Below are 20,300 nucleotides of genomic sequence, written 5' to 3'. Positions count from 1 at the left end.
TCATCCTCTGTCATCCCCTTCTCCTTGTGCCCTCTATCTTTCCAAACACCAGGGTCTTTTCCAGGGAGTCTTCTCTTTATTATGCCTGCTCTATACTCTCTATACGTATGACTGTACAGCCATCTATTCCAGCAACAAAATCATCAAGTTTGCTGATGACACTACGGTGGTGGGGCTCATTTCAGGAGGGGATGAGTCCGCCTATCGGGACGAGGTGGAGCGGCTCTGTGTTTGGTGTGGAGAGAACAATCTGGCTCTTAATACGGCTAAGACCAAGGAATTGGTGGTGGATTACAGGGAAAAAAAGGCGGACATTCAGCCCTTGTATATCAACGGGGAACGGGTGGAGAGGGTGGCGGAATTCAGGTTTTTGGGAGTGACTATCGATCAGGGCATGACTTGGAGCGCAAATACCACTGCTCTGGTGAAGAAGGCCCAGCAGAGAATTTATTTCCTCAGACTTTTAAAGAAGAACAATCTGAGTGAGAGACTGCTGGTGTCCTTCTACCGAGGCTCCATAGAGAGCATTCTCACATACTGTATTTGTGCTTGGTTCTCCAGTTGTACAGCTAGGGAGAGGAAGGTGCTCCAGAAGGTCATAACCACAGCCCAAAGGATTATTGGTCATCCTCTCCCATCTTTGGAAGAACTGTACGGTTCCCGTTGTCTTAGGAAAGCAAACAACATCCTGCAGGATTCATCTCACCCGGGATACAGTCTGTTTGCACTACTGCCTTCTGGCAGGAGATATAGAAACATCAAGTCAAGGACAAATAGACTGAAAAATAGTTTCTATCCAAGAGCTGTGGCCTTTTTGAATGCTGTAACTCGATAGTGTGACCTGGGAGTTTGATGGGTGTGGGTGTGGGTGTGGCTGGAATGTGGTTTGTTTGGTTGTTGTTGTTGTTTTGCTTTTGTTGTTTTTTAAGGGATGGCATCCAATTTCGTTGCACTTGTGCAATGTTGCACTTGTGTAATGACAATAAAGAATCTATCTATCTATCTATCTTCTCATGAGGTGGCCAAAGTATTGGAGCCTCAGCTTCACAATCTGTCCTTCCAGTGAGCACTCAGGGATGATTTTGTTCAGAATGGATAGGTTTGATCTTCTTGCAGTCCATGGGACTCTCAAGAGTCTCCTCCAACACCAGAATTCAAAAGCATCGATATTTGCTACCTCACAATGCGTTTTGCTCAAAAATATTGTTTTTGTTCATGCAACTTCAGTGTGTTATGCAGAGAACACCAGAATACATGAGAAGTGATCAGCCCCTGCCAGCCGTAGATATGTAGATAAACCGAACTTTTTCTGTACATGTCTGTTGATAGAATGACCATTAATACACATCACACATTTCCCCTGTTTCCAAGTCTGTAAAGCTAGCATGGAAAGATTCCACTAGTTCACTTCACACATCTTCCCTTCCTTCGTTGCACATCGCATAACTAATCGAGAGACGGCACTTGTCATTTCCACTCATGATGCAGGTCCTTTCCTTCCCTGTTTAGTATGGATTCCTTCACCTCCCCCAGCAGAATACTGAGGCAGGGATGTGAATTAAATCCGGCAGCATTCCCTTTCAAGTGTAGGATCACTGGGTTAATCTCTACATGAAACAGTTTGGTTACCAAATGGGGAGGCTGCCGTGTGGCCTGTGGCTGGCAAAGGCAATATGTTTTAAGGGATTTATCATGACACATTCGCAGGAGCAACTTTACAAGAACTCTGTGTGGTTGACAATAACCTAACGGCACAGAGTCGTTTTGATGTCTAATTGCAGACTAGCTTGCCTTTGGATCTCATTTGAGGAAGAAGTGGGAGAGGGTGTTTTGAAGCTGTGGTGACAGGAACATAGGAAGTTGTCTTAGACAGAGTCAGACCAACAGTCCAGAGAGCCCAGTATGGTCTGCACTGACCAAGAGTGATTCTCAGAGGTTTCTGACAAGGGTCTTTCTCAGCCTACCTCAAAAGGCTGGGGAATTGAAACTGGGATCTTCTGAATGCACAGAAAATGCCCAACCCTGACCTATAGCCCTTCTTTGAATTGTGTGTCTGTGTGTGTGTGTATATGCGTGCGCACACACACACACACACACACACAAGCTGAATGGATAAACACCAACTTCCTTGTGGTCTTAGCATCACTAAGAAATGATGCTGAGAGCTGATTTCTACTGAATATATTTGGACCAACGTTTATATTTCCAAATTCCCCCCTTTTTTGCTACAGAGAACACAACTCTTAAATACACAGGACACTTTCAACAAAAGATCAGCAAATGTTCTAGGATGTATCTAGCTAGTTATAAGAATATGTATAAACGGCAGTCTCATGTTTTTTAATAAATCATGGTGGTTCACAATAAAATAATTAAAACACCACAAAAATATAAAATACGGAACAGATGACCAGCACTGAATCAATTTAATTCTCAAGAAATGCTTGCTGAAACCAAAAGTTTTCAGCAGGTGATGCAATATCAACATTGTAGCTGCCTGTCTGATTTCAATAGAAACAGTGTTCCAAAACACCAGCACCACTATTATAAAAACCTTAGTTTGCATAGAAATGGAACAAATATGAGATCATTGTGGAGCAGTCTCCTTTCTTTGGAAACGACGAGACATTTCACCTGAGCAAGAAGTTCAGTCTCCTGGTTGCCGAGTGCCTGGCAACTAATTAACAAAGGTTTGTAAGGAAGGAAATGAAGTTAGATGTCAACAACAAGATCAGAAAGATGTTTGAGAAAAACACTTCATTCCTGCGGAAACTATTTGGGCCAATTGTCATTGGAGGAAATCTAAAATTGGAGACATCTGGGCCAAGCACAACAGCTTGTGATAATCATTTATCATCCTCACAGAGTGGTGGTCTTCCTGTCTGGTACTTTGGATGGGGTGGGGGGGGGGTTTTTTGCCTCCTTTTCCTTTGCAGAGAGGGAGAACACAACCACATTTAGCCAGACAGGACAGCCAATAGGAGGAAGGAAGCAGGTGGTCTTATAGTGCTTATGGGTATCCTTGGTCTTTGGAGTGTGTAGAATTTAGTTTCTGGGAATTCTAATGCAAACTCATGCCTTTCCTGGCTCCTGTCCATCCCTAGCTTGTCCAGCTCAGCTCACAGTATATGACGTACTGGTCCACAGAGAGCTACTCCTAGCCTATGGGTACTCTTGCCTCCCACGAAACTGGAAAGTTCCTCCACTGAACCACACAATGATTTGGTTGCAAAGCACAGCATACAATCACTCTCGACGCAAATAGCCCTCATTGGGAAACAACCTAAAGATCTATGCTGCTTTTAGCAGAGAGATCAGATTTCCATTAATATGCACTTTGGAGAGTTTGTATGAATGGGTAACCTCGGAATTATGTTACAAATGGCAAGGTGACAGTTTGCAATTGTATATGCATTATGTTGTTAAATAAACTGGGAATTAACGTGTGGGAGGAAATGCCAGGCCAGGTGAAGTGTTACTCTAACTGCTGTGATTGCTTCTTCGCAAGCTGGCACCAACTGTTTGTAATTCTAGTGCTAGTGCTGTTTCTTTCTCTTCTGCATTGTCAAACCTTTTCCCCACCAGTGAGTTTTCACTTGAGAAGCACTGATGAAACAAAACTGCAGCCTAGTCATAGCACCTTTTGGTTGGTTGGTTTTATTTATGAGATTAATATTCAACATTTTCAACACACATTCCTTTCCAGAGTGCCTTATAACAGGTTGCCCCTCCCCAATACATTTTTACTTAGAGTAGACCCATAGATATCCATGGACCTACATTGATTTCAGAGGGCCTACTGTGCATGTGTCTAACATTAGATACACAACTGAAGGAAAAGATGAAAGCAACACAGTCAAGCTGTAAAATTAAGCAATATGATGTAGGACTGACTTGTGATGGAGCCGAAAATGCACTAATACAGTGGTACCTCTGGTTAAGTACTTAATTCGTTCTGGAGGTCCGTACTTAACCTGAAACTGTTCTTAACCTGAAGCACCACTTTAACTAATGGGGCCTCCTGCTGCTGCCGCGCCACCGGAGCACGATTTCTGTTCTCATCCTGAAGCAAAGTTCTTAACCTGAAGCAGTATTTCTGGGTTAGCGGAGTCTGTAACCTGAAGCGACTGTAACCTGAGGTACCACTGTAGTAGTAGTAGCAGCAATAGTAGTATTAATAGCAATAGTAATTTGTAGTACCCAAGGTTGACCAGGTATTTTTGTATCTGAGGCAGAAAATCCCACGTGTACCTCTCCCTTGTAAGAAAATTAAATAATAAAGATAAATCAAATGAGAATATCCTTTAGTATAAGGCATTTTTACATATTATTTACATGAATATATGCATTTTTGTGCACACTACCTAAGTAAATGCATTTTTGTACACATTGCTTGGCTGAAAAACTGCAGTGCAAAATTCAGAGAAGTGTGAATTCAGAAGGATGGCTATATTTCAGTTCTCAGGTTGTTTTGCAAAGTACAAACTAGGTAAGTTCACCATTCAATGCAAACTGAATCAAATTCACATCACCATCCTTAGTAGCAGGGAGAAGAGAAGCAGCCTTTGAGGGTGGGAATTGGGTGTGTCTGAAAACACAGGGAAAATCTTAAGTTGAAAGGGCAATCAGAGAAAATGGAAGTGATGTGATTTAATACATGAGTTGGAAGAAGGACAGACCATGACCTCTAATATTTCCCTTGTCCTTTTAATTCTTATGCCTTCCTAGTATTGCAATTAGGAGTCCTGTTTTGCAATGGAATGCCATGGGATTGCTGTTTGCAGATTTGCTTGGTGCTTGGTAAAATGTTCATCATGCAATTCAGTTCATGCTTTAGCCCCTTACTGAAAGTTTTCAGAATGAAGAGGAAAATGAAGTTTTGCATTCGGCATTTTCCATATTGCAAGGTTTTTGCTTGATGTTTTTGTGAGCCTGAATGGCAGAAAAGAAAATCTAAGCTTGATCCTGTAATCCCCAATGGGAGAAACAGAAATGGAACTGACTGAAAGAAGCTAACATTGAAAAACTTCTTTTAAACTTCCATAAAGTTAGATGACCATAGGAAGAAATCTCCACATATCTCACATGGCTCTTGACTGGATGAATGCCACAATACATAGGCATCATGGAAAACTAGGAAGATGTCTACAAAGACAGAGAGAATGATTGAAATTTGCAGCATAGCACAGTTTGCTGTTGTCAGTTCACGATTTACAAATATGCAAATAGAGGAAGAGCAGTGATTGGTTTACTGGCTCCTGATGTCACAGAATGACCCTTAACTCTGCACTGCACTGAGAGGACATTTTCCTAATGCTTTCTCCAAGGGGGCTGTGATATTTGGAATTCACTTTCCCAGGTGAAGGTAGGTGAGCCAGTGTGGTGTAGTGGTTCGGAGCGGCAGACTCATAATCTGGGGAACCGGGTTCGTGTCTCTGCTCCTCCACATGCAGCTGTTGGGTGACCTTGGGCTAGTCACCCTTCTCTGAAGTGTCTCAGTCTCACTCACCTCACAAGGTTTTTGTTGTGGGGCAGGAAGGGAAAGGAGAATGTTAGCCACTTTGAGACTCCTTCGGGCAGTGATAAAGTGGGATATCAAATCCAAACTCTTCTTCTTTTTCTTTAATCAAACAGATCACTTTCTCTATTTCCTCTCATATTTCTAAGCAGCTTTCTGATGGAGAAGAGAGAGAGAGACTCAGATGTGCTCACGTAGAGACAGCTGAACATAAATATAGATAGAGATAATGGGTTGTGCACGTTGACCAGTTAAAAGTGGACAAAGGGGGTGGAGTGAAAAGCAACAACCCATCTTGCACAGTGCTGTCTAATCTCAGTGGCCGGCAATCTAGGAAAGGAGGTGCTGACCTTTAAAGCCCTAAACGGCCTCGGTCCTGTATACCTGAAGGAGCGTCTCCACCCCCATCGTTCAGCCCGGACACTGAGATCCAGTGCCGAGGGCCTTCTGGCGGTTCCGTCATTGCGAGAAGTGAGGCTACAGGGAACCAGACAGAGGGCCTTCTCGGTAGTGGCGCCCGCCCTGTGGAACGCCCTCCCATCAGATGTCAAAGAGATAAAGAATTACCTGACATTCAGAAAACATCTTAAGGCAGCCCTGTTCAGGGAAGTTTTTAATATGTAATGCTGTACTGTTTTTAACACTGATTGGGAGCCGCCCAGAGTGGCTGGGGAAACTCAGCCAGATGGGCGGGGTATAAATAATAAATTATTATATTATTATTAAACACTAAACAGCTTCAGCCCTGAATACATGAAGGAGCGTCTCCACCACCATCGTTCAACCCAGACACTGAGGTCCAGCTCCGAGGGTCTTCTGGTGGTTCCCTCACTGCAAGATGTAAAGTTATAGGGCAGAGGACCTTCTCGGTAATGGCACCCGTCCTGTAGAACGCCCTCTCGTCAGAGCTCAAAGAGATAAACAAAGATATGACTTTCCATAGACATCTGAAGGCAGTCCTGTATTGGGAAGCTTTTAGTGTTTGCTGTTTTGTTGTGTTCTTTTATATTCTGTTGGAAGCTGCCTAGAGTGGCTGGAGCAGCCCAATCAGATGGGTAGGGTACAAAAAATAAATTGTTGTTGTTGTTGGTTGTGCCACTGGGCCTGTAAGTAGTATGCATGCTGCCTAAAGCACTAAACAAACTAGAATCTTATCATATGCAACACAATAGCTCAGTTGATAGAGCAAGAGACTCTTAATCTCAAAGTTCTGGGTTCAAGCCCCATTGCAAGGTGTTGGACTAGATGACTCTCATGGTCCCTTCCAATTTTACAATTCTATGATAGTCTCTATAATGAATTTTATTACCAGCTGCCTTCTTTTCACTGCTGGTACATTCCAGATATTTTAAGATGTTCTGCTATCCCTCTCCCCTGTCTTCAGCAGCCCTTATGATGGAGCACTGAAGCACAAAGATTTTGTGGAGGCTCTAAAAATATTTTATTCTAGTGCAAAACTATTCATCTTAAAGCTTCCTCCAACCATTTCCTATGCTAGAATTTGAAACATGAGATCTTAAGATGACATTTGTGCAATGTGGAAGAGTCTATAGGAGATATCAGGTATGGAGGATTTTTTCTGGGTGGGTGAAGAGTTTTATCTGTGACTACCCTGGCTAGTCACATTTGTCTGTAAGCTTTAAAGATTTTTAATCATAACCCATGGGATAGTCTTTGATGTACAAGCTTTCCTTTTCATCTCTGCTCCAAAATTCTCTTCTCTGAGCCAAAAATATTCATCCTTACCATAACTGTAGCTGAGATAGAATATAATTCACATTCTAAACCAAGGATAGCCAAGTTTGTCTTGAACCTCAAGTGATGGGTTTAGACTTTCCTAGTCCAAACTTCTCAGGGGCTGGGCTACCAGATTCCCAGTCATAGATTCATAGAAGTATAAAGTTGGAAGGGACCACGAGGGTCATCTAGTCCAACCCCCACCAATGCAGGAATCTTTTACCCAGTGTGGGACTCAAACCCCATGAACCTGAGATTAAAAGTCTCATGCAGAACCTGAGGGCACTCTCCTTACTTGTGATTCCCAACAGCTGGTATCCAATGCTTCTTAGCCTTTGACATTGTTTGATACTATGGTGCTTAGGGTTGGAGAGCTGATTGTTGTTTAGTCGTTTAGTCGTGTCCGACTCTTCGTGACCCCATGGACCAGAGCATGCCAGGCACTTCTGTCTTCCACTGCCTCCTGCAGTTGGTCAAACTCATGCTGGTAGCTTCAAGAACACTATCCAACCATCTCGTCCTCTGTCGTCCCCTTCTCCTTGTGCCCTCCATCTTTCCCAAAATCAGGATCTTTTCCAGAGAGTCTTCTCTTCTCATGAGATGGCCAAAGTATTGGAGCCTCAGCTTCACAATCTGTCCTTCCAGTGAGCACTCAGGGCTGGTTTCCTTCAGAATGGAGAGATTTGATCTTCTTGCAGTCCATGGGACTCTCAAGAGTCTCCTCCAGCACCATGATTCAAAAGCATCAATTCTTCGGCGATCAGCCTTCTTTATGGTCCAGTTTTCACTTCCATACATCACTACTGGGAAAACCATAGCATTTACTATACAGACCTTTGTTGGCAATGTGATGTCTCTACTTTTTAAGATGCTGTCTAGGTTTGTCATTGCTTTTCTCCCAAGAAGCAGGCGTCTTAATTTCGTGGCTGCTGTCACCATCTGCAGTGATCATGGAGCCCAAGAAAGTAAAATCTCTCACTGCCTCCATTTCTTCCCCTTCTATTTGCCAGGAGGTGATGGGACCAGTGGCCATGATCTTTTTTTTCTTTTTTTTTGATGTTGAGCTTCAAACCATATTTTGCGCTCTCCTCTTTCACCCTCATTAAAAGGTTCTTTAATTCCTCCTCTCTTTCTGCCATCAAGGTTGTGTCATCTGCATATCTGAGGTTGTTGATATTTCTTCCGGCAATCTTAATTCCGGCTAGGGATTCATCCAGCCCAGCCTTTCGCATGATGAATTCTGCATATATGTTTAATAAGCAGGGAGACAATATACAGCCTTGCCATACTCCTTTCCCAATTTTGAACCAATCAGTTGTTCCATATCCAGTTCTAACTGTAGCTTCTTGTCCCACATAGAGATTTCTCAGGAGACAGATGAGGTGATCTGGCACTCCCATTTCTTTAAGAACTTGCCATAGTTTGCTGTGGTCGACACAGTCAAAGGCTTTTGCATAGTCAATGAAGCAGAAGTAGATGTCTTTCTGGAACTCTAGCTTTTTCCATAATCCAGCGCATGTTTGCAATTTGGTCTCTGGTTCCTCTGCCCCTTTGAAATCCAGCTTGCACTTCTGGGAGTTCTCGGTCCACATACTGCTTGAGCCTTCCTTGTAGAATTTTAAGCATAACCTTTCTAGTGTGTGAAATGAGTGCAATTGTGCGGTAGTTGGAGCATTAATTATAAGGTCGGTCTTTCTGGGACTTTTCCATGTATGCAGAAAAGAAGGGAAAGGGAATTCCTCTTGCCTGAGCACCTTCAGTGAGGGCAGCATGAGATGCAACCCAGAAGCCACACTATGGATATCAGACTCTTTATGAAATGCCTCTGAATGAATGAAAAGGGCACTAGAAGTGACTTCATCCCTCCCAGCCTCTGCGTGTTCCCGAACTCTTGAGTTGTGGGAATTATACAAGCAAGGAAAAAGAGATCCTGGCATTATAACAAAAAATGCACTTGTTGGGCAACTCTGCTGAGCCCTAGAGAACAGATGTTTAAATATAGATGTTAGTGACAATGGTGTTCATTGTGACTTCATGGTACAAGTTGTACCATGACATTGATGTTGTAGCTTTCTGGCTTTTTGCAACATGTGCCTAGTATTGCACATAATTTTTATAATGCTCATGCCCGCTTTGGTCATAGTGCTGGAAGGTTGCAGTGAACATGAAGAATCCTGCTAGAACTGGTCACAAAAAGGGGTTCTGGTGCCTGGTTTATGCCACTCACTGTGTTTATGAGAATCTTCACTTGCTTCCCATCTATCAAACAATAGACACCAGCAACTAATCTCCGTCTTAAGGAGGATTGTGGGAATCAGCAAGTTGGGCATGTACCAGTAATTAATATCTGCATGGTGGTGGGGAGGGGTATATGGAAATTTTTGTTTGCTCAATGAATGGATGAACTGAGCTTAAATGTATTCAGGATCTTAAGCTTAGGGCCAGTTTGGACATTACACAACTGGAACTTCAAGCCACTATAATATACCACCCCTTATTTATGTCCTGAATTTATCTCACACCTGTCCTCCCAAAGGAGCTCAGGGCAGTGAACACGCCCACAACAAAACAATTTTTTAAACCCCAGATTTCAGTCCCTGACACACGGCTTTGCAAGGCAGCTGAGCTTTTAATGTGTTCTTTATATGCTAACATCTGAAATTGGGGAGATATTTTGCCCTTTTGAATTGTAAACCAATTCTTGGTTGCTGATAATGGAGCTTCTCCTGCATTTCAGCTTTGTTTTGGCAGCTTTAAAGAGTGTTTTTCTTCTTCTTAAAGAAGTGTTTATTTAATCTAAGCAAGCCAGTGTGAAGGCTTCAGCATTTGGCCAGTTCCTCTGCTTGGTCAGGCTTTAAATTTCATCATTTCTGACATGATGCTGGAACATCTCTTCATTCCCATGCTTGCCAACTCCATGGACAAGTCCTGAACTACTTAATCAAAATGTTTAAGCAGAACTGAACACAACTGCAAAGTGTCTGCTAACATCCAACATCTTTCAAGTGAAATGTAAAATAAGACTCAACATTGGGTCTCCATATTTTTTGGACTTCTACTCCTGTCATCCCTTTCCATACTGCTTGGGGATGATGGGAGTTGCAGTCTAGTAGCATCTGGGGATGCAACATTGGGAAATGCGCTCTACGAGGGACAAGTCCTCCCACACATCCCCCCACGCATATTTCAACTGTGCAGAGTGGAGCTGTGCCTAGTCTGATATACCTAATAAATGCATGGTGCATTCACTTTAATCTGCAGTTGCTGTGTTTTAGTTACCAGCAGTGAATCCCAGAATGGTGTTTGTTTATAATCAAACTGTTTGAAACATGGAGTTGAATTTTGCAGAGAGGAAATTGCAAAACTGGGTTGTTTTAATGTTTTCCCCTAATCCTTTCTTTTTATTTTTTTTTAAAAAAGTTCTCCGTGATAGTCATCATATGTGTTTGTTCAAGTGTCTGGAGGTGAAAAGCACTCAGAGACAATGTCGGAGAGAGGAACTTGCAAATTAATTCCTGCACATTGGGATGCAACGCCCTAGTTAAAAACAGGAGGTGGTTTGGTTTTAATTTTGAGCAAACTCTTCCCTGCATATACCAATGTGTATTTCTAACTATTTTCTTTCCTTCTTGAGCAACTGTGAGAGCTTGAAGAATCTCAGGCTTCCGTTTTGCTTGTGGTTTTTCATTTTGCCTATATGTCAAAACCTACCATTACAGATTGCAGGTGAAATCCAGTGCTGCTGAGAACAACGTTGTTTTTTTTACCTGCTAACAAAGGGCCGATGGAGCCTCCATCCCTTAGACCAAATAAGGCCTGCTGAACCTCCCATGATTTGTCCCATAAGGTCATATCAGGCAAGCAAGGGGCAGCCAATGTAATGGCTTCAGCTACAACTCCCATCAGCCCCAGCCAGCATTGCCAAGGGTAAAATATGGTGGTGGGCCCCATGTTGGCTAGCCTTGGGGCAAGCCAAGCCTGCATGCCCCATACTTGACATCGTATAAAAGGACATTTTAAAACAAGCATTTTTTCCCCTTTCCGAAATAAGCATTGTATTCCAAGCATTGTATTCAAAGCATTTTCCCCAACACTTTGAACACTGCTTTCTCTGGAAAGTGGGAATTTTCCACTCTTGGGAGCCTTTTCTCCTTTGCAGAGACTTCAAATGGGCTCCCTCTGATCAATAGTCAAGTGATTGTCACTTGAAGGTGTGTTCCCCTGTGCCAGTCACCTGATCTACTTCCAAAGCACCTCTTCAGAGGAGATTTCTCTAAACAACCACCAGCTGACTGGTGTTTACAGGTGACCTCCTTGGATGTTTGACAGCTGCCAATCACCTGTTGTAATAATTATATCAGGTGACTGACAGATGGGTGGTCCCATCCATCATTCAGCCACGAAGCGCCCTGGTTGACCTTGGGCCAGTCAGTGCCTCTCAACCTTTATGAGGGTGGGGAGAACCCATCACTTTGAGTTCCTTGGAGAAATGATTGGGATATAAATGCAACAAGTAAGTAAAATTAAATAATTAAGACCACAGGGAGGCACGTTAAAGCCTTCACGCTCTTGTGAAATTGTATGCGACAATGGGGGAAACATTTGTGCGTCTGGTTGTGAGGAAGGGAGTGTTGAAGGGAGGCTGAACACCTGTATATATGTCTACGGTCTTCTGAAGGCAACCTGCTAATTGAACACTGGTTCTGATTTGCTTGCACAAAGCTAATGTTCTCTTCTTTATTTCCTCACCCTATAAATAAAACCTGTTGATTAAAGAACAGACCCAGTGTGCTTTGTTGCCTTGTCCAAATCCAAAAATATCCCCATGGTACTGAGACCTTTCATGGATGCCATAAGTTGTGCTGGAGGACAGCTGAGCATCTGGTGATGTGGAAATCACATAACGGATGGCTATACACAAGTAATGTGTGTATATAGCTATTGTTTAGAGAGTTCAGGGAGCTTATGAGAATGCACAAATTCAAATATAAACCACCAACTCACTAAGAAACTTTATATACAGTGCATGCCTTCACAAGATGGACTCACATAGTCACTTTTGTTTGCCATCTGCAGTGCTAACCTCATCATACAGGTCTACCTGGCATGTGTATTGAAAGGATTACTGAGATAATGTATGTGAAACGTTTGAAGAGCACATGCAATTATTGTCACAACAAATAGAGGTGCCCTTGTTTAGGCTTGAGTTATTTCAGCAAGGAATGATGTTGCCCTAAGCAGGCTAGGCCATCTCTCATCATAGAACTTTGCATTTCCAAGGGGTCTTTTCAAGCATCACAAACGCAAAGTAATCAGAGGAGTGCAGTTTTGGATTCGCAACTCCTTTTAAATATAGAATTATTTCCTTAGGGTTTTTTTTTTAAAAAAAAAGTCTGTCTACATCATGAAGGCATTTCAGAGCTTTCACACTTTTATTTTTGCGAACACACCTTTGACTTCTGAGTCAGCAGCATAAATTTGTACAGAAATATAACAGGACTTGCCATAGCTTAGTGACAGAGGGCATGTTTTGCATATCAAAAGACCCAGGATCAATCCCTGGTGTCTCCAGTTTTAGAAAGATGATAGAATAACAGGGCGCCGTGCCTGAGACTGTGGGCATCAGCTGTCAGTGAGAGTCAACAGTACTGGACTAAACAGGTCAAGGGTCCCATTCTGGACCAGCACCAGGTAACTGAGAAATTAACCACATTTCTATGAGGATTGCCACTCAGTTTCTCTTAAAGGTAAAGGTAAAGGGGCCCCTGACCGTTAGGTCCAGTTGCGGACGACTCTGGGGTTGCGGCGCTCATCTCGCTTTATTGGCCGAGGGAGCCGGCGTACAGCTTCCAGGTCATGTGGCCAGCATGACTAAGCTACTTCTGGCAAACCAGAGCAGCGCACGGAAATGCCATTTACCTTCCCGCCTGAGCGGTACCTATTTATCTACTTGCATTTTGATGTGCTTTCAAACTTCTAGGTTGGCAGGAGCAGGGACCGAGCAATGGGAGCTCACCTTCTTTTCGGCAAGCCCTAGGCTCTGTGGTGAGTGTTTGTTTGGCACTCACAGTGCCACCCGCATCCCTCCTTCAGTTTCTCTTAGGAATGGGCAAATCTGTTCTTTTCAGTTTCTCCCACCTTCTCATTTTCCCAAATTAAATTCTCCAAATTCCCACCTATGTTTGTAATTTGTTTTCTAAAAAAAGGGCACAAGAAAATTCACTAGTATTTTACTATGAATGCCTCTCAATACACAAATTTTTGTATGTGTTGGAGCTTTTGGAGTTCCATTGGACAGCATGGGGTTGGAGTGCGGAGCACTGGACTTTCCTTCAGCAGAGCAGCAGAAGGCATCCCTGTCCAGCTTGCCTGTGTCTTAGGTAATAGCTTAGAGCTACAAACCCTGATGAAAGCAGCCCTTTGAATTCAGTGGGGCTTATCCCAGAAAGGTGGGCTGAGGACTGCAGCCTTAGATACATGATAATACTGTGAAATGGCAATGTACAGGTAGTAAGAAGTATGCAAAATTACTAGTAATTAATTCAGAAGTTAAAAAAAAGAAAGGGAAGCACTCTCTCTCTTTCTCCCCAGTGTCAGCCATTGAATCTTGAGGCAACTGAGTACTCATAATCTGTGAATGATGTACTTTACTTCTTTGGCAGCCTTTTCTCTAAATGTGACACCATTCAATCCTTTCTTGAGATGACCCTTGAACCTCACCTGCGTTCTAGCAGTTTCCTTGGCAACTGACATACATTCGACATAAGATTCTATGAAATCACAAAAGAAGAAGCACCCACTTCACTGGGCTGCTTGAGATTGAATGAAGGGAACCTATTTCCTTCCCATAAAAAAATGAGGCCTTCAGAACCGTCCTGTGATCAGTCAAAGCCAGCCTGACCATGAGTTAGGCTGAGAGTCACTTGTCTTCAAATAGCGATTGGGTGGGGACACACATTTAGTTCAGCTCTTTTTAATGTGAATCTAATCTACCTAATTCACACAGCTATCCTCTGTTCTTTGAATCTGTTGGAAGACATATCTTCAATCCCATGGGAAGAGGAAACAGACTGGCATAGCAGTGTGCATTAGGTAAAGGTAAAGGGACCCCTGACCATTAGGTCCAGTCGTGACCGACTCTGGGGTTGCGGCACTCATCTTGCTTTACTGGCCAAGGGAACCGGCGTACGTGTGGCCAGCATGACTAAGCTGCTTCTGGCGAACCAGAGCAGTGCACGGAAACGCTGTTTACCTTCCCGCCGGAGTGGTACCTATTTATCTACTTGCACTTTGACATGCTTTTGAACCGCTAGGTTGGCAGGAGCAGGGACCGAGCAATGAGAGCTCACCCGGTCGCGGGGATTTGAACCGCTGACCTTCTGATCGGCAAGCCCTAGGCTCTGTGGTTTAACCCACAGCACCACCCACACCCCTTGCAGTGTGCATTATGTATACTCTAAAACATACCTGTTGTGTGCATGTTCATGGATACTATGAGGGTACTGATTTCTTTTTCACCACAGCAGCAAAATGGTGTAGGTCAGCTCTGTTTATCATTACAGTGGTACCTCGGGTTAAGTACATAATTTGTTCTGGAGGTCTGTTCTTAACCTGAAACTGTTCTAAACCTGAAGCACCACTTTAGCTAATGGGGTCCCCTGCAGCCGCCATGCCGCCAGAGCACAATTTCTGTTCTTATCCTGAAGCAAAGTTCTTAACCTGAAGCACTATTTCTAGGTTAGCGGAGTAACCTGAAGTGTATGTAACCTGAACCGTATGTAACCTGAGGTACCACTGTACAGTGATTTTAATGTTAATTGAGATAGCATGTTTCAATATGAACACTTTGGCCTCTGTGATCATCTGACATGAGCAGCTGTGGACATATTTTCTCTCTAAGATTTGGTACATCACCACTGTCAGGGAACTGCCATCTAAAGCGCCGGGGGCGCAAAGGCTCACTGAGGTTGAGAGAGGAGTAGCAGCGGAAGAGGGAACCAGTAGAGGGCGAGCAAGAACTCCAAGGGAAAGTGAGTCGGAGGGATGGCTCAGAGACGCTTCCAGCGAAAACAGTGGGGAGGTCTCAGGACCTCCTATAGGGACACCCACACCTCGCCGGAAACTGTCACGCCGAGAGGCCAGACGACGTGTTTCCATTAAAGAGCTTTTATGTTGGAAACGATTCCGAAAGCAGCCACTTTCGGATTCTACTAGTGATTGACGCAGCCATGCTGGAGGGGCTCCGTCACAGGCAGAGGTTTGAAAACCTGATCAAACTCTGAGGGACTTGCATTTTACGCACAAGCAGCTCATCGTCCCATCACAACCACAATGAGCAAGACTTTATTAGTGGTGGCCCCCTACTTATTCTGAGAAGGCTGGCTGTGTCCATAATATATTAATACAGATGGGAATACTTCAGTGTTTTGTTATGCTTTCTAGATTTAAAATTTGTTTGTGTGCAATTGATCCATTTTAGCCTTTATGCAGATGCTTCTTTTATTGTGCATGTTGTTGCAGTCCTTAACTGTATGCCACCTTGAGAGCTCCCTCGAATATAAAGGTGGGCTATAAATGGGAAATAAAATTAATGAATAGAAAGAGTTATCAAGATACTGAAAAGATATTCATCACAAGGCCCTTAATGGGCTTTCTGTCGATAAGAGGGATGAACAATTTCAACCTAAGAAAAGACTTTAAGAAAATCTATCTTAAGGTTTGCTTTAGAATGGTTTGGAGATCATTCCTGTGTTTTCCATATATAGTGGAGTTCAATAGCCACTAGAGATGTTAATGGAGAAAGAGTTGCACAGTGTAGTTTCACACAGAACTCGACTCTCTAAACCATGGGGAATGGGTTGAATGGATTATTACTGATGATTTGAAGAGGAGGAGGATGAATCATCACTCATACCCACTTCTTGTCATCCTTGAACTTCCTTTGCACACCGGTGCGGATCCGGGGGTTAGGCAGGATCAGCATACCTGGTGGAATAAGAATAGCTTCTGGGCAGCGACATCACCTCTGCTAACCACAGTGGTGCAAATGCAACAGCGGCGCCAATAAAGTCCTTCTGCTGTTGCATTTACAGTGCACTGACATCCCTGGCACCTCCCAACACCCACTTCCCAGAAGCAATAGCCACACACCTGCTGTGGAGCTAGCATAGTGGCTCTGCTCCACCTCTCAAGCTGCTTCTGGATTTCCATGAGAAGGAATGTCAGGGCAGCAGCAATGTTGGGTTAGCCGAGGCTGAGCCAGTCTAGTGTTCCTGCCCTGATCTCATTGCCAGCTCAGCAATCCCCTCTCTTTTCCAGTGAGCAGTATATTTGCTTTGCCCCAGCAGGTGAGGCACTCCAGGGATCAGCGGTGTAACTCTATTCTTTTATTTATTGGTTTTCTTTTCTTTATACTTCTCTAAACACCAGTTACAGATATGACTGAGCATACAGTGGTACCTTGGTTCTCGAATGGCTTAGTTGGCAAACAAATTGGCTCCCGAACGCCGGAAACCCAGAAGTAAGTGTTCCGGTTTGTGAACGTTTTTCAGAAGCTGAATTTCTGACACGGCTTCTGCTTGAGTGCAGGAAGCTCCTGCAGCCAATCGGAAGCTGCACCTTGGTTTTTGAATGGTTTTGGGATTTGAACAGACTCCCAGAACGGATTAAATTTGAGAACCAAGGTACTACTGTATTAGCTAAAACAAGGCAGGAATGGATCTGTTTATCACAAAACAATTTCCCTGAATCCCACCTGTGCATATTTATTTATTTATTGCATTTAAATCCCACCATTTTCCTCCAAGTAGCTCAAAGTGATGCCATGGCTCCCCCCTCCCCATGTTATCTTCACAAGAACCCTTTGAGATAGGATATGCTGAGAGGCAGTGACTGGCCCAAGGCCACCCTGTGAGCTTCATGGCTGAGTGGGGATTTGAACGATGTTCTTCAAGATCCTAGTCTTACACTCTGACCACTATACCATGCTGCTATCTTTCTTGCATCTCTGGTTCTAGAAGGGCTGGTGACTTGCTTTCATGGAGGGAAGGAAAGAAGTGGGGGGGTGGAGAGAGAAATCTAGGTTGGTTACATTTTGGGCAGATTTTGGCCATAACCCTATGCAAACAACCTTTCCATATTTTTCATCTTGTTCCTCCAGTTTATTAAATTAATATTGTGTGCTGCTAGGAGTTCTGTTATGGTCTTTGGGTGAAAGAGTTTTGTTTTGAAAATGGAAGGCCTCTCCTCCTTCTGGAGGGGAGGTGTTGTGGGCGGGATGTGATTCCCGCGTCACGCAGGGGGCGTCCAACCAGGTGGCTTGGTGGGGGCGTGGTTTGCTGCTCAACATGCAGCCGCGCCAGCCATTCTACCTCATTTCCTCACCTCTTCATCACGAGTCACCCACCCACCACTCCCTCAGGGCTTAGGGCTTAGCATTTCTCTTGACCTTGCTATGGATCTACGGTTCGTTGCCCAGGTTGCCCAGGGGGCCTGGTAGGATTTTTTTCCAACTGGCAAATTGGCACCGGCCTTTGGGGTTTTTTCCCTGCCTACCTCGTAGCAATCGTCACAACTTTCTTGGTATTTGGCAGTTAGGCATTGGAATGTGTTGTTGGTGTGTGGAAGGGCAAGGTGTGGCCATCACCTACCCCTTCGAATTTGGGTATTCCGTTAAAGGAATCCGGCGGTCGTGGATCCTGTCCGATGCCTGTGTGGCGGGGGGCCATGGCACGACCCTCGGTGACATCAGGGGAGAGCTTATAGTTTTATTTGCATCAACAGGCTCCCCCTACTGGTGGTTAACCCCTCTTCAGACTCACCCCTCTCCGAGTGGGTGGAGTCAATCTTCCGTGGGTCCAATGCCTAAGCCAATACCTTCCCACTTGCTGTAATCAATAAAGTTGTGGCCTTTTCTTGCCCATTAACCTTGTACACTGTGTCCACGTGTCTTTATTCCTCCAAGCGGGGATCGGGTCCTCGAACCACAACTCAGCCTTTTTAGTTAAAAACTGGTACAAGATGCTAAAAGTGTGTCTCTCAGGGATGTCAAGAGCTTTAACTACAGCAAGCCATAAATAAAATATGATCAACTGATGGAACCTTATCTTTCCAGAAACAATTGCTCCCTAATAAAAATCAATGATAAGAATCCTGTGGAAAGAAAACATAGATGGACATAATGGAAATCCGGAGAACATGCCTTAAAAATATCCCTACAACCTCAACAAGTTCCTTATCATATCCATCCCATGTGAAAAACAAAGTTTATTCAAAAGCAAGCTTTCATCCCTTCCTCCAACAGCCAGGCTTCCTCTTCTCAGTTGTCATCATTATAGAGTCAACAGGTGATTTATGTGCCATGAACAGAGTTTGAAAGAACAACTCCTGAGGCGTGCGAGCAGACATTCCTTGAGAATCCCTGTTGGTGAAACACAAAATTCGGCATGGTGACTGCAATGAAGTGTGGAATCAATTGTAAAAATAAAGATGAAAAGTTAAAAATAAAAATCCCCAATATAGCCAGGACAAGAGTTAAAAGACAGGCTGAAAGGTGGGAGAAGGGAAAGCTGTGTCAGACTTCTTCCATATGCTTCTCTAAATGTCCAGTTTTCTTTTCTCAGCTTTTTTTTTAAGTAAGTCTACAAAAAAACATATCATCAATGTTCTATACAGTTGCTCTCTCATGAATTTGCTACTGGATGCAAATGGACCACCAGGATGATTGACAAGCTCATGGCATTTTTAATTATTATTGAATATATTTTTATTAGATGCCAAATTAACATTTTCAACAAGTTCAGACTCAAGTGAATAATGAATTCAGGGTGCGATTCCACTGGATAGGATCCAATTGGGCTTATTTCTGAGCAGACATACAAGAACGCAAAGTGGCAGATCTATGGCAAATTTCAAAGCCCTGTAGCTCAGGGTACCTAGTGTGGATGGGGGGGTGACCTCATCTTTTTGAAGTGCAGATCCCACTTTATTGGGGTGGGGGTGTCAGTTATGTCAGCTCTAAGCTGGAGGGCCCAGTCCTTGGGTCTCTCTGATGAGTAAAAGTGCTTTCGATCCAGTGGAGATCGCAAGCTGCCTCTGTCCTGGTTCTGTCCCTGCCTGGCATGAAAAGTGGGGAGGAAGACTCCCACCAGACGAGAAGGAAATCTTGATTTCTAATGCTCTTTCGTACCTTCTGAGCACAGATATTTGCATCACTTCATTTTACTGCCCCATAAAATGGACTGCTTCCCTCACCATTCACTGAGCTTTTAATATATTAGGTATCAATAAAATTACTGCATTATAGGACACATCAAAACAATTCAAATGCTTAATTAAAATGGTGAAGATAAAGGAGTTCATTCTCATCCTAATGTGCATGTGCAAGACCCATTAGTATAATAGGGCCAGGATTTGTTCAATGAAAGGAACACTCAACTACTCTCTCTCTCTCTCTCTCTCTCTCTCTCTCTCTCTCTCTCTGTGTGTGTGTGTGTGAATGAAATTATTCCTAATTCCTAATTAAATTTCCATTAGTTGAAGTTACACACATCTAAGAACCTAAAAACAAAGTTTGATAATTTTAAGCACTGGTGGAATTGTAACAATCCTCTGTCTTTACCATACAATATTAAGTGGTTCAAAGAACCTCGTTGGCTTAAAAAAACAGTTAGCTATATTTTAAGATATATGTTATTATGAAATTAATCTGAAAACTGGAATGAATTACCTGGAATAATGTATATATATGGTATAGCTACTGTGCTATATTTTCAGTTGGATATATCTGTGCCAAAACAACAAAATTGTGATTTAATCCCAAAATGGCATGAGTACATGAATGACTTAAATCTCCTCCATTTTGTTTTGTTGGTAAAACTTCTCTGCCATATAATCTTCCAAACCTCATGTAGTCCTCTGGTTTCTTTGCTCTGTTTCTTAAAACTGGCTTTCTCAAATCAGGTCAAGTACTGAATGACAGTAGGCCTTAACAGAGGCCCTTTGAACTTCCAAAAAACACCCCTTAAGGAACAGTTACAAAGAACAT

At 43.3% G+C, this 20,300-nt stretch overlaps 1 long non-coding RNA gene across 1 annotated transcript in view; it reads right to left on the bottom strand.

Annotated features, from left to right (window-relative positions):
* LOC309372480 overlaps positions 1–20,300 on the bottom strand; it is a 101,081-nt gene that overhangs the window by 37,834 nt on the left and 42,947 nt on the right. The gene's annotated exons all lie outside the window — the stretch shown is intronic.

The sequence above is a fragment of the Podarcis melisellensis genome (genome assembly GCF_964234715.1).
Source record: "Podarcis melisellensis genome assembly, chromosome: 6".
NCBI classification, from domain to species: Eukaryota; Metazoa; Chordata; class Lepidosauria; order Squamata; family Lacertidae; genus Podarcis; species Podarcis melisellensis.
The sequence above is the reverse complement of the archived record's forward strand: the minus strand, read 5'-3'. Positions and strand labels throughout refer to the sequence as shown.